This window comes from Heterocephalus glaber, unplaced genomic scaffold (assembly GCF_053883595.1).
Source record: "Heterocephalus glaber isolate CG9 unplaced genomic scaffold, H.glaber_assembly_v1.0 deba00001461, whole genome shotgun sequence".
Taxonomy (NCBI): domain Eukaryota; kingdom Metazoa; phylum Chordata; class Mammalia; order Rodentia; family Bathyergidae; genus Heterocephalus; species Heterocephalus glaber.
The window spans coordinates 10910003-10923863 of NW_028258308.1; the positions used below are offsets into that span (position 1 = coordinate 10910003).

Consider the following 13861-nt stretch of genomic DNA (forward strand, 5'->3'; position numbering starts at 1 on the left):
ATTTTCAGTTTCTCACACTAGAGAAACTATTCAGTATTTACACATATGTGTCCTATTTATTTCACTGAAGAGTATGGCTTCAATATGCATCCATTTAGCTATAAATGTCTCTAGTTTCTCATTCTTTATGGCTGAGTAGTACTCCATTTTATTAAAGAAAAATTCACATCTTCTTTATCCAGTCTCCAGTTGATGGGCACTTGGGGTGTTTCCAAGCTTTAGCTATTACAAACTGTGCCATTATAAACATGGGTGCACATATATTGCTGTGGTATGATTCTTTTAATTCTTTGGGGAAGATACCCAGCAGGGGAATAGCTGGGTCAAATGCGACTTCCAGTCCTAGTTCTTTGAGGTAACTCCATACTGATTTCCATAGTGATTGCAGGAGTCTGTACTCCCACCAACAATGGAGAAGGGTTCCTTTCTCCCCACACCCCTAACAGCATTTATTATTGGTTGATTTCTTGATAGCAGCCATTCTTTCTGGGGTGAGGTGGAATCCCAGTGTTGTTTTCATCTGAATCTCTTGAATGACCATTAACTTGAATACTTTTATTGGGTCATTTATTGTGAAGGGGTCCAGTGTTTTTTAGTTCTTGGTATATTCTAGATACTACGACTGTGTCCAAGGAATAAGTGGCAAAATTTTTCCCATTCTATAGGTTGTCTTTTCATTCTATTTGTTGTTTCTTTTGCTTTGCAAATAGATCTATATTTTAATGCAAAAGCATTAATTGTACTTACTACTATTTAAAAGTCCTTATTTTTTCAGAACAGCAAGACATCTTATTATCCACTTTCCATTCCTTAAAGATTTCCATAGGTTTCAGCACATTCACATTTTTCTCTAGACTGTATGTAGGACATGCTCTCAGAGTGTCAGCAGATTCATCATCCTTCTATCAACATCAGCAGTGCCTTGCATCTTTCTACAATACTTAAGAGAATAGCACACAGCAATTTGTATAAATAGATAGGGTAAAGGTTTAGAGGGCACTGGTCAGTTGCTTCCAAGTGGTTGGAGCCTTGCATTAGACATGCAAGCCATTGTCAGTGTCACCAACCAAATATATTGCTAATCTCATGGATTATAGTCTTACAGGATCACAGCAGTAAAACACTAGTAATTTCAGGCATATAATAGTTACCAAAAGTGGAATAGTCACTGGAAGATATTTTTGTGGAGCTTCTTTACTTTACCTTCATAGCATGAGGTATAGAAATCCTTGCCACATCTGGTGAGATTGAATATTCCCACAACATCTGTTAGAGAGGCCTGTATGAAGGCAAAATTCCAGGAGTCACTTGGGTAAAGATCAATCATTGTTATCCTGAAAATACCACACATTTTTCGGTGTCTTCTTTTTTAAGAAATTCAAGATACACCCTGAGTGAATGTATAGATTTTGTGTCTGATCATTGACTCTAAAGAACACTTGGTTGCAGAAATAGAAACTAAATGAGTTCTAGTTTTACAATCAGACCATATAACAATGCTTCATAGTAACCCTTGAGCCATTTACTGTTTTTTTTTACTGACAACTCTAGTGTTTTCTAAAGATTCAGTGACTGTAGATAAGCATTGCTTTTCTCTGGAGAGGCTGTCTTTTGGTGGGGATCACTGAAAAAATCTTCAATGTCTTGAGGAACCTCAGAGTGATAGGTGATCCAATCTGACTCTGAATGCAAGGTAATGGATCCAAAGAGATCACTGGCTGGCTGGAAGGCTTTATTTATTAAATGCTGTTCACCAACATCTAATGTCTCATATGGCAATACAAGTGTTGAGTTCTTTAAATAAGAGCTGTTTTGAGTGTCTCTTCAGGATGCCTATTTTCATCTTTATAAAGGAGGAAGGCTTCCATTGAAATTTTTACCTTACAAGGACTAGCATGTCTTGAAAAGAGATGTGAAGGGTGCCTTCACCTCTGCTCCGGTGCCACACCTAGTGCTGACAGGACCACCACTCCACCTTCTGCATGGTGGAACTCCATCACACCTGCTGGATACCCTTGGCCTCCCCTGCAGGTGTGCACACTGTGCCCTCAGAGACATATTAACTCATTTATTGGTTCTTGGTACTATTTCCTGTGCAACCAATGTTCTGTTAAGAAAATAATTGCCTATACCTATTACTTCAAGAGTTTTACTTATTTTATCTTCTGGCAGATTAACTATTCCTGTTTTAACATTTAGATATTTGTTCATTTTGATTCTGGTTTAGTAGATGATGAGATATATGGGTATAGATTCAATCTACTAAATGTGGATACCTAGTTTTCCCAGCATAATTTATTAAAGAAGCTCTTTCCTGCTGTGCAAGTGCAAGGACCAGAGATCAATCCCCGGTATCAAAAAAAACAAAAACAAAAACAAAAAAAAACAAACGAAGAAGAAGCTCTTTCCTCCAATGTTTGTTTTGGCTTCTTTGTAAAATATCAAATCATTGGATGTGCTTGGGGTAGTTTCTGCATCTTCTATTCTGTTCCATTGATCCACAGGTCTGTTTTTGTACTAGTACTATCTTATTTTTATCACTGCATCTGTGAAATATAACTTCAAATTTGGGATTGTGTTGCCCCCCTCTTTTCATTTGTTACACAGGACTGGTTTTGCTCTTCTGTGTCTCTTCTTGTTCCATATGAATTGTAGGATTCTTTCTCCAGATCTGTGAAGAATGTTGTAGGTATTTTGACTGGGATTGAATTAAAGCTTTAGATCAGTTTTGAAAGTATGACTATTTTCATTGTATATGTTCTACCTTACAAGGAACAGGAGATATTTTTCCATTTTCTGATGTCCTAGTCCATCTCCTTTTTCAGAGTACTACAGTATTTATTGTAGATGTCTTTTAATTCTTTGGTTAGGTTAATTCCTTGTGAATGGCATCTTTTCTCTATTTTTTTCTCAGTGAGTTCATAATTGGTTTATAGGAATACTATTGCTTTTTGTGTGTTGATTTTGTATCTTGCTACATAGCTGAATTTGGTTAATTCTAAGAGTCTTTAGGTGGAATTTTGGGGTCTTCTATGTAGAGGATCATGCTGTCTGCAAATAATGCTAATTTGTCTTCATTCCTTCCTTTATATATCCCTTTCATTTCTTTTTCCATTTTATTGCTCTTGCTAATGTTTCAAGTACTACATGGAACAGGATTCAAGACAGTGGACATCCTTGTCTTGTTCCTGATTTTAGAGGAAAAACTTTAACTATTTCCCCATTTAATATGATTTTGGTGGTAGATTTGTCATAAATGACTTTTATGAGATTGTGAGAAGGTTGTTCTATACCGATTATTTCACTGACTTTTAGGAATCATGGATAGATGTTGGATTTTGTCAAAGGCAGTTTCTGCATCTAATGAGATGATTATGTGATTTTTGTAATTGCTTCTGTTTATGTGATGTATTTCATTGATTGCTTTGTATATGTTGAATCATCTTTGCATCCCTAGAATGAAGTCTTGGTTATGATGTGTGATTTTTTAAAAAATTCTTTTATTGGTACATTTTAGGTATACAATACATTTACATTTCTCATTGGGAATGTGTACCTTTAAATGATGCATCTTGGTTCTTGTTTTATCCCATTCCCAGCACTCCCTTCACCTCCTCCACCCTTCCCCATTTACAAAGACTTTGTTTCTATGTTTTTCATTTCTCATAATTTTTCCTTTCCCTTCTTTCCTTTCTTCTGCCCCTCCCACTACCCCTACCCCTTTGGAACTTTTCTTCCTATATCAAATTATCAATCTTCCTTCTAATCATTGGTACATTTTAGGTATAAAATATAATGACATTCATCTTTGGAAATTTGCACCTTTATATAATTTCTCTTGGTTCTTATTTTTCACCCTTCCCATCCCCTCCCTTCAACCCCTCTATCCCTCCCTATTTACAAAAACTGTTTTCATTTTTCCATTTTCTCATATTAATTCCATTCCATTCTTTCCTTTCCCTTATTCTCCCACTTCCCCTTCCCCTTTGCCCCTTTTCTTCCTATTTCATATTGTCTACTATACCTTTTAGTCCTTATTTACACTTTCAGTTTCTCACACTAGAGAAACTATTTGGTATTTATACATGTGTGCCCTATTTATTTCACTTGAGAATATCGCCTCAATGTGCATCCATTTAGCTATAAATGTCTCTAATTCTTTATTTTTATGGCTGAGTAGTACTCCATTTTATTAAAAAAAACACATTTTCTTTATCCAGTCTCCAGTTTATGGGCATTGGGCTGTTTCCAAGTTTTAGCTATTACAAATTGTGCTGCTATGAACATGGGTGCACATATATCATTGTGGTATGATTCTATTAATTCTTTGGGGAAGATACCCTGCAGGGGAATAGGTGGGTCAAATGGAACTTCCAGTCCTAGTTCTTGAGGTATCTCTATATTTCCATACCCATGGAAAACATTTCTCCACACCACAGGAACCCAGAAAAAAACAGGGGCAGCAATCTTATTTGCCGACAAAGTAGATTTCAAACCAAAACTAATTAAGAGAGATGAAGATGGTCACTACAGTGACAATGATCACTACATCCTTGTGAAGGGAACAATCCAAGAGAAAGAGATGACATTCCTAAATATATATGCACCAAATACAAATGCTGCCAACTATACAAAACAAATGTTGATGAACATGAAAAACCAAATAAACACTAACACAATTGCAGTGGGGGACATCAATACCCAACTATCACAAATAGACAGATCATCTAGACAAAAAGTTAACAAGGAAATTATAAAACTGAACGAAGTTATTGAACAAATGGAGTTAATAGATGTTTATAGAGTGTTCCACCCCACAAAATCGGAATACACATTCTTTTCAGCTGCACACAGGTCATTCTCCAAAATAGACCACATGCTAGTTCATAGGATATGTCTAAGTAAATGTAAAAGAATTGACGTTACCCCCTGTATATTATCAGACCATAGTGCAATAAAATTGGAGATTAATAACATAAGAAATGGCAAAATCCCCACAAACACATGGAAACAGAATGACACCCTCTTGAAAAACCAAAGGGTCACAGAAGAAATTAAAGAAGAAATTAAACAGTTTCTGCAAGTAAATGAAAATGCCAGTACAATATACAGGAATCTATGGGACAAAATGAAAGCAATTCTATGTGGGAAATTCATAGGAGTGAATGCCCACATTAGGAAAACAGAAAACTCAGATAAATAACCTAATGTGGAACTTGAAGCTTCTAGAAAAAGAAGAGCATAACAAATCCAAAGCTCATACAAGAGAGGAAGTTACAAAGATCAGAGAAGAAATCAATGGAGAACAATAATAAGAGAACAATACAAAAAATCAATGAATCAGAGTTGGTTTTCTGAAAGAATAAATAAAATTGATAAACCTTTAGCCAACCTTATCAAAAAAAGGAAAGAAAAGGCACAAATACATGCAGTTAAGAATGAAATAGGTGAAGTAACAAGAGATCCAACAGAAATCCAGAGGATCATCAATACCTACTTTGACAACCTGTACTCCAATAAAATGGAAAACACAGAAGAAATGGGTAGATTCCTAGATACATATGAATTGCCAAAGTTAAATGAAGAAGATATAGAAATTCTAAACACCCCAATCACAATGAGTGAAATTGAAAATGTAATAAAAAATTTATCAACAACAGAAAACCCAGGTCCTGATGCATTCACTGCAGAATTCTACAACATATTCAAAGAAGAACTACTGCCATTACTCTTTAAATTCATAAAGGAAATTGAACGGGAAACAATACTTCCAAACTCATTCCTGGAAGCAAGTGTTACTTTGATTCTAAAACTAGGGAAAGACCCAACCAAAAAAGAGAACTACAGGCCAATCTCCCTAATGAACATAGATGCAAAAATCCTCAACAAGATACTAGTAAACAGGATACAGAGGGTCATGAAGAACATCATAAACCCTGAACAAGTCAGGTTTATCCCAGGGATGCAAGTATAGTTCAACATTCATAAATCAATAAATGTAATGCATTGTATTAACAGAGTCAAGGACAAAAACCATATGATCATCTCAATAGATGCAGAAAAGGCATTCAACAAATTGCAGCACCCACTCATGATAAAAACCCTACAGAAAATTGGAATAGAAGGTCTTTATCTCAACCTGATTAAGGCTTTCTATGAAAAACCAACAGCCAACATCATACTAAATGGTAAAAAATTGAAAACTTTCATGCTAAAATCAGGAACAAGACAAGGATGCCCACCATCACCATGCCTGTTCAATAGAGTTCTGGAAACATTAGCCACAGCAATTAGAAAAGAGAAAGAAATAAAAGGAATAAAGATAGGAAAGGAAGAAGTTAAACTGACATTATTTGCTGATGATATGATACTTTACACAGAAGACCCAAAAAACTCTGCCAAAAGACTTCTAGACATAATCGACAGATTCAGTAGAGTAGCTGGATACAAGGTCAACACTCAGAAAACAATAGCCTTCTTGTACACAAATAACAGACTCACTGAGAGAGAAATTAGGGAAACAATTCCTTTTACAATAGCATCCAAAAAAATGAAACCTCCAGGAATCAATCTAACAAAGGAAGCAAAAGACCTCTACACTGAAAACTACAGCACTCTGAAAAAAGAGATCGAAGAGGATACAAGAAAATGGAAAGACGTCCCTTGCTCCTGGGTAGGAAGAACCAATATAGTGAAAATGGCAATAGTTCCAAAACCACTATATAAATTCAGTGCAAGGCCAATTGAAATTCGAACAATATACTTCACAGAACTAGAGAAAACAACCCCAAAATTCATTTGGAACCATAAGAGACCTAGAATAGCTAAAACAATTCTAAGCAACAGAGATATGGCTAGGGGTATCACAATCCCCAACATGAAACTATGCTACAAAGCTACTGTGATAAAACAGCATGGTACTGGCAAAAGAACAGACCTGAGGATCAGTGGAATAGATTAGAAAATTCAGAAACTACTCTAGACATACTCAGCCACCTCATCTTTGACAAAGGAGCCAACTACCATCATTGGAGGAAAGATAGCTTATTTAATATATGGTGTTGGAATGAATAATTGATAATTTGAAATAGGAAAATGTCCAAAGGTGTAGGGGTGGTGGGAGGGAAAGGGGAAAGGGAAGATGAGAAAGGAAAACTTATGAGAAAGAAAAAAAATGGAAACAAAGTCTATGTAAATAGGGAAGGGTGGAGGGGGTGAAGGACACATAGGTAATGGGGGAAAAAATAAGAACTAAGATACATCATGCTCAGGTTTAAACACCCAATGATAAATGTAAATTATTGCATACCTAAAATGTACTAATTAATATATAAATAAAAAAGAAAGCTTAAAAAATATATCATTTTGGAAAAACTGAATTTTAACCTTCCAAAGAATAAAACTAGATCCATACCTATCACCATGCACTAAACTAAGATCGAAGTGGATTAAAGATCTAAACATTAAAACAGAAACACTAAACTTGCTGGAAGATAAGTTAGGTAGAACTCTTGAAGACATTGGCATAGGAAAAGACTTCATGAACAAAACCTCAGTAGCACGGGAACTAGCAGAAAGAATCATCAACTGGGATCTCATCTTATTAAAAAGCTTCTGCACTGCGAAAGAAACCACCAACAGAGCTAACAGACAACCTACATTATGGGGAAAAAATTTTAGCAGCTATACCTCAAAGGACTATTATCTAGAATATATAAAGAATTGAAAAAAAATCAGACCCTCCAAATTCAAAGAACCAATTCAAAAATGGGCATCTGAAATGAACAGACATTTCTCAGACAAAGAAGTAAAAGCAGCAAACAAATATATGAAAAAACGTTCAACATCACTGGTCATTCGAGAGATGCAGATGAAAACAACACTGAGATTCCACCTCACCCCAGAAAGAATGGCTGCTATCAAGAAATCAACCAATAACAAATGCTGGTGGGGGTGTGGGGAGAAAGGAAACCTTCTCCATTCCTGGTGGGAGTATAGAGTGGTGCAACCTCTGTGGAAGTCAGCAAAGAGATACCTCAGAGAACTAGGACTAGAGGTCCCATTTGACCCACCTATTCCCCTGCTGGGTATCTTTCCATAAGAATTAAAAGAATCATACCACAGTGATATATGTGCACCCATGTTCATAGTGGCACAGTTTGTAATAGCTAAAGCTTGGAAGCAGCCCAAGTGCCCATCAACTGGAAACTGGATAAAGAAAATGTGATTTTTTTATAAAATGCAGTACTACTCAGCCATAAAGAAAGAAAAACTAGTCATTTATAGCTAAATGGATGCATATCGAGGCCATACTTTTAAGTGAAATAAATATGACACACATGTGTAAATACTGAATAATTTGTCTTGTGTGAGAAACTGGTAGTGTAATCAAGGGCTAAAATGATTAAAATGAATAATTGATAATTTGAAATAGGAAAAAAGGTCCAAAGATGAATGGGTGAATGCAGGAGAAGCGGAAAGGAAAGGAGGGAAAGGAAAAACTATGAGAAAAGAAAAAAAAATGGAAATGATATCTATGTAAATATGGAAGGGTGGAGGGGGTGAAGGGCACACAGGTAATGGGGGAAAAAATAAGAACCAAGATACATCATGTACAGGTACAAACACCCAATGATAAATGTAAACGAATTGTATACCTAAAATGTACCGATAAAAGAACTTAAGAAAAAAAAAAGAAAAAACATTTGTCTTTGTGTTAAAAACTGCATGATATTGTTTTTTATCACTTTATGAGATGCTCTTTTAAAAATAATAAAATATTAGAGATCTATGTGGTAGATAAAAAATTTAAAACTTTTATATTGTTATTGTGTAAAATTGATTAAAGAAATGAGAGTATGAAAGTAGAAAACTCAGAAGAAAATTCACATGAATTACTTAGAGAAAAAGTTTTATGTATAATTATTTAATACACAGACAAAATTAGGTAAGCAGAAGCATTATTGATTTCAAAAGAAGGATGGCTCTCTCATCCGCCTTTTCTGCTATTATAAAATTCAATCAATACTGGTTTACATAGACTTTGAGTGAGAAAAAAATGTTAAGAGAGGAAAATACACAAATATGTATTTGCAGAGGATCTGAGTATTAGGTTGCAATGACCATTAAAGATTTATTTGTTTTATGAAATTCTTCCATGTAGAATAAATGAAATGCAAGGCATTGAATTGACTAGTTGAAATTTCTAGTGGCAGATCTTAAGATCTCCTTGTTATTCAAAGTGTGGAGCAGGTGATAACACTCACACCTGCAAACTTCTTAGAATGATGGATGCTTAATTTCCCCTCCCTAGCTCTACTGACAATGGATCAGCATCTCTTTTTTTTTTTTGCTACTGGGGATCGAACTCAGGTCCTTGTGCTTGCAGGGCAGGCGGCGGCACCACTGAGCTAAATCCCCGGCTCTGGATCTGCATTTTAACAAGATTCCATGATGATTCTATGAACATTAAAATCTGAGAAGCATTGTCACACTCTTTTTATGTTGTTTTTCACAGCTGTTTTATTGCCTGAGAATGTAATGTCCCCAAGGACAAGAATTTGTTCTTGATTATTTGTGAATCTCTTGGCAAGAAGGTACAGTAAATGTAGAACAAAATCTTTTACTCCTTTGTCATTTGCTTTCAGTGTATAACAGGAAATTTAGTAAAACTATTTGCAAAATCTTCAAAAAAATGTTGATTAATTTGAGAGCAAGATTATTTTCTAAGCTTTATCAACCAGAATAAACATCATAGACTATATCCCTGGAGAATAAAGCTTTTTGAAAGAAATGGAGCCAAAAATAGAATTGATTGTGTGAATTCTATGCAAGCCTAATAAATACTAATGAGTTCCAAAGTCAACTTTAGAGAGTCACCTCAAGTATCTTTTGGAAATAGAGAAAACCTGAATAAATCATAAAAGAATTTTATGGCACAAAATATGCACTCATTAAATACTTGTTGAATAGATAAAATTATCAAATATGTATTTACTGAAAATGTTTCTGTATAATGTGAAAATTCTAGCTAAAGTTTAGAGAAAATGGGCTCAGTGATTGGATGTTTCTTTGCCTCTTGATTTTTTTGTTTGTTTGTTTTTTTGCCCAGGAAGTCCACCTTTTCTGACAACCAAAAGATTTTCCTTTTCTTAATAAACAAAGATGTGTCTAATTTCCTCTCATTACAGTGTCTTATCTTCAGACTAGTGGGTCCCTAGTTGATGTTGACTGTCCTGAACATCAATCCATATAAAGAAAACATGGCTGTAGCACCATGTTTACAGATTTAATGAGAAATGTACTAATTTCAGTAACCACAAGTATTTATCTTACTATAGCAACTCAAATGGGCTAACACAGAAGTGGATACTGAAAAGGGAAGTGATGATGCAACAAACACCAAAAAGGTAGAAATGACGCTGAACCTATAGAAAATACCTATAATGCTATAAATGTGTGATACAGGATGATATGAGAGGGCTCAGAAGGATAGGGGGAGAGCTGTAGAGAGAAGTTCTTTCTTCTTAGAAAATACTTAAAGGTTCATGAAAAAATATTAGTAGAAATATCAACAGTAAAGACCATTTTGAAGTTTCAGACAGAAATGTGGGATGGGTTATTGGAAACTGGAGGAAAGGCTACCCTTTTTATAAAGTAGCAAAGAACTAGGCTGAATTGTGTTTATGTCCTAGTGTTTTGTTGAAAGTAAAATATAAGAAAATTTGCTAACAAAGTGTTAAAAGAGTAATCTTCTTCTTCCTTATCACTTTTATTTTTTGGTTTGTTTTGTTGTTGGGTTTTTTTTGTGGGGTTTTTTTTGGTACCGAGGATCGAACTTGGGTCCTTGTGCTTGCGCAGCAGGTGGCGAAACCACTGAGCTAAATCCCAGGCCCTTATCACTTATTTTTAAGTAGCCGAAGAATTAAGTCATATAAAGTCATAATTTTTCATGGAAAGACAAGCAGAATCTAAAAATTCAGAGAATTCTTATCCTATCTTTTTTTTCAGTATTAAGTCTTGAACATAGAACCTTCACACTGAGGTAAGTTCTCATCATGTTTTTAATTTAATTTTTTATTTTGAATTAGAGTATTTCTAAGTCACTCAGTTGCCCAAGCTGGGCTTAATCTCAGCCTACTGTTTTAGAAAAATGAGAAAGACTGACAACTGGAGAAGAAAAGCAGTGTGACCAACCAATGTTTTGTTGAAGAGATTAGTGTGAATTGAAAATGTCAATGAAAGTCAGGATAATATTCATCAAGAAGTTGGGAAGATTAGTCAACTACTTAAGCATAAGTCATGAATTTGGAGAGTTAGGGACAGAATGTTATAGTCTAATGGTTATATTGCCCCAAAACTCACATGTTGAAATGTTAATGCCCAAGATGATGGTACTTAGAGTTGAGTATCGTCATCATGGGAAGTGACTGGGATAGATTTCCTTCTAAAAGTGACCCCACAGAATTACTATGACTATTCTACCATGTGAGGACATGTATAAAAGTTACCATTTATGAACCAGAAGGCAGAACTTCAGCAGAAATAAAATCTCTAGGGAACTTGATCTCTAGGGACCAAGATCTAGGAACCTTGATCTTGCACTTCCCAGTTTCCAGTAATGTGCAAAATAAATTTCTGTCATTTAAAAAACTACCCAGTCTAGGGTAGTTAACTACAGCAGCCAGAATAGACTAAGTCAAAGAGTAAGAAGTAACTGATTATCGGTTCCAAGTACACACACAGGAATACCTACACACTATCTCCAAGTTCAGCTTGCTTTATAAGACTCTATTGGCCTTTCTACTCAGTGTCCTAGATCTTCCTGGAGTTGAATGAGTATGATTTGTAATTATTCATGCATAGATTTTAATTTTTCTTCAACATTCTTTGTCTCCTCTCCAAGGTGGCTTGAGGAAGGTTGAGAGAGACAACTAATCTTTTTATGCCCAAAAGTGATTATTGAGGTATTTCCTTCAACAATAGAGCTGCTCTTTTCCAAAGACAAATTTTCAACCATCAATTTAAGGAACAGAAATCATGACATATTTATAAATCTATTCATACAGTGAGAGTCAAGTCTGTGCTTATAATAATTACTAGTGTTGTGTAGAAGTAGATAGTGCAGACGCTAGCCTTACAGAAATTAAAATAATGATAGCTAGGGCAGGGAATTCAGCTCAGTGGTTCTACCACCTGCCTTGCAAGCACAGGTCCCAAGTTCGATTCACACTACCAAAAAAAAATGATAGCTAAACAAGACTGTACATTTGTGTTCTGCGGAAATAAATATGTTCATTGGTTACCAAAAAATTAATGAAAAATGGAGTAAAGAGTTTGCAAAAGAAAAACTTGAGCTCAGCCTTGGATTTGAACAAGTGAAGTGAGATATGAAATATTATAGGTAGTTTTACACCATGCAGAAAGAAATGAATTATCATCACTTCCTTTGGAACAATTTATAAACGTATTTACAGTGCTTTCAGTCCACAGTGATTACAGTGTCAGGGAGAAGCACAAGATAGTCTATATTCGGATGCATGTAGACAGGTCAGAGATATTCTCTGATGATTTTTTTCTGTTTATTTGTGTATGTGTGGTGCTGGGACTGCACCCAGGGTCTTATGCATGCTAAGCCAACACTCGACCACTGAGCTGTATCCTAGCTCCTGCTCTGATGATTTTAAATATTTAAGATATTTCTTCTTTGTGTGTGTGTGTGTGTGTGTGTGTGTGTTTTGGTACCAGGGATTGAACTCAGGACCTTGCGCTTGTGAGGCAGGCTCCAGAACCACTGAGCTAAATCCCCGGCCCAATATTTTTTCTTTTATCCCACTGACTGTTTTACAAATTGATCTTAGAATTTCTCACTCATTAAGATTCTGTGAATCATAAATTTTCCCTGATATGTTAAAGCTATAGTACTCAGTCCCACACTACTTCCTATGTCCCACTCTTGAGAATATTTTGACAATCTCTCAATGCCAAATTCAGCAGGTCTAGCAATTTTATATTTTTTTCATATTCTTCAGTCCCTTGTAGGAATATGAAAGACATTAAAAGAAGAAAAAATAAGAATTAAATCTTTAAATGTAAACTTTATCATAGCCTAAGAATATAGGCAAGTTACTAAAATAATACCTGTGTACCAGATTTACTATGTTACCACCTGAAATTTAGATAGACTAGAGATTAGAAGAGCAAAAACCAGACATTATTTAACTGATCCCCAGCTGTAGTTTTCAATGAATTATTACCAGATATCATTATTATATTATGGGTATATATGTAAAATATCATAAGACTGAAAATAAAACTTTCTTTAAAAAATTTGGCCTTAACTATGTTGCTCATTCAAATATTCTAGTTAATCTTGATTGTCAATTTGCTTGCAAGAATAAACACCTAGAAAGTGAGTAAATCACACTTCTGGTGTATCTGTGAAGGTTTGCCCACAGAAACATGGCTTATTAGGGGTAGCAAACTGTAGAGAATAACTCTCCTGAGTGTGAACACTACTGAACAGGCTGGGGTCCACATGGACTAAAGGTGTAAGGAGGAATCCTGCCAGTATGAGCTCTTCTTTTCTCCCTGAGCATCCTGGGTTCCATGAGCTGAGCAGCTTTCTTCTACCACTCTCTCGCTCCATGTTCTGCCCCGCCACAAGGCCTAAAACCAAAGGAGGCAGCTGACTATAGACTGAAACCTCTGAAACCATGAGCAACGACCAACCTTTCCTCCTACAAATTGATTTATCAAGTATTTTTTCATGATGATGGGAAGCTGACAAGCACATTAATTATCTGGAATGAATCTGAAATGGTGCCAGTTTTAGAAAAAATCTTAAATCTCCTATGAAAAC

General features: G+C 35.4%; 1 pseudogene; it reads right to left on the reverse strand.

Moving 5' to 3' along the window:
* Positions 1 to 763: 763 nt before the first annotated feature.
* Positions 764 to 1868, reverse strand: LOC101709278 (archaemetzincin-2-like; annotated as a pseudogene).
* Between the last annotated feature and the right edge of the window lie 11993 nt (positions 1869 to 13861).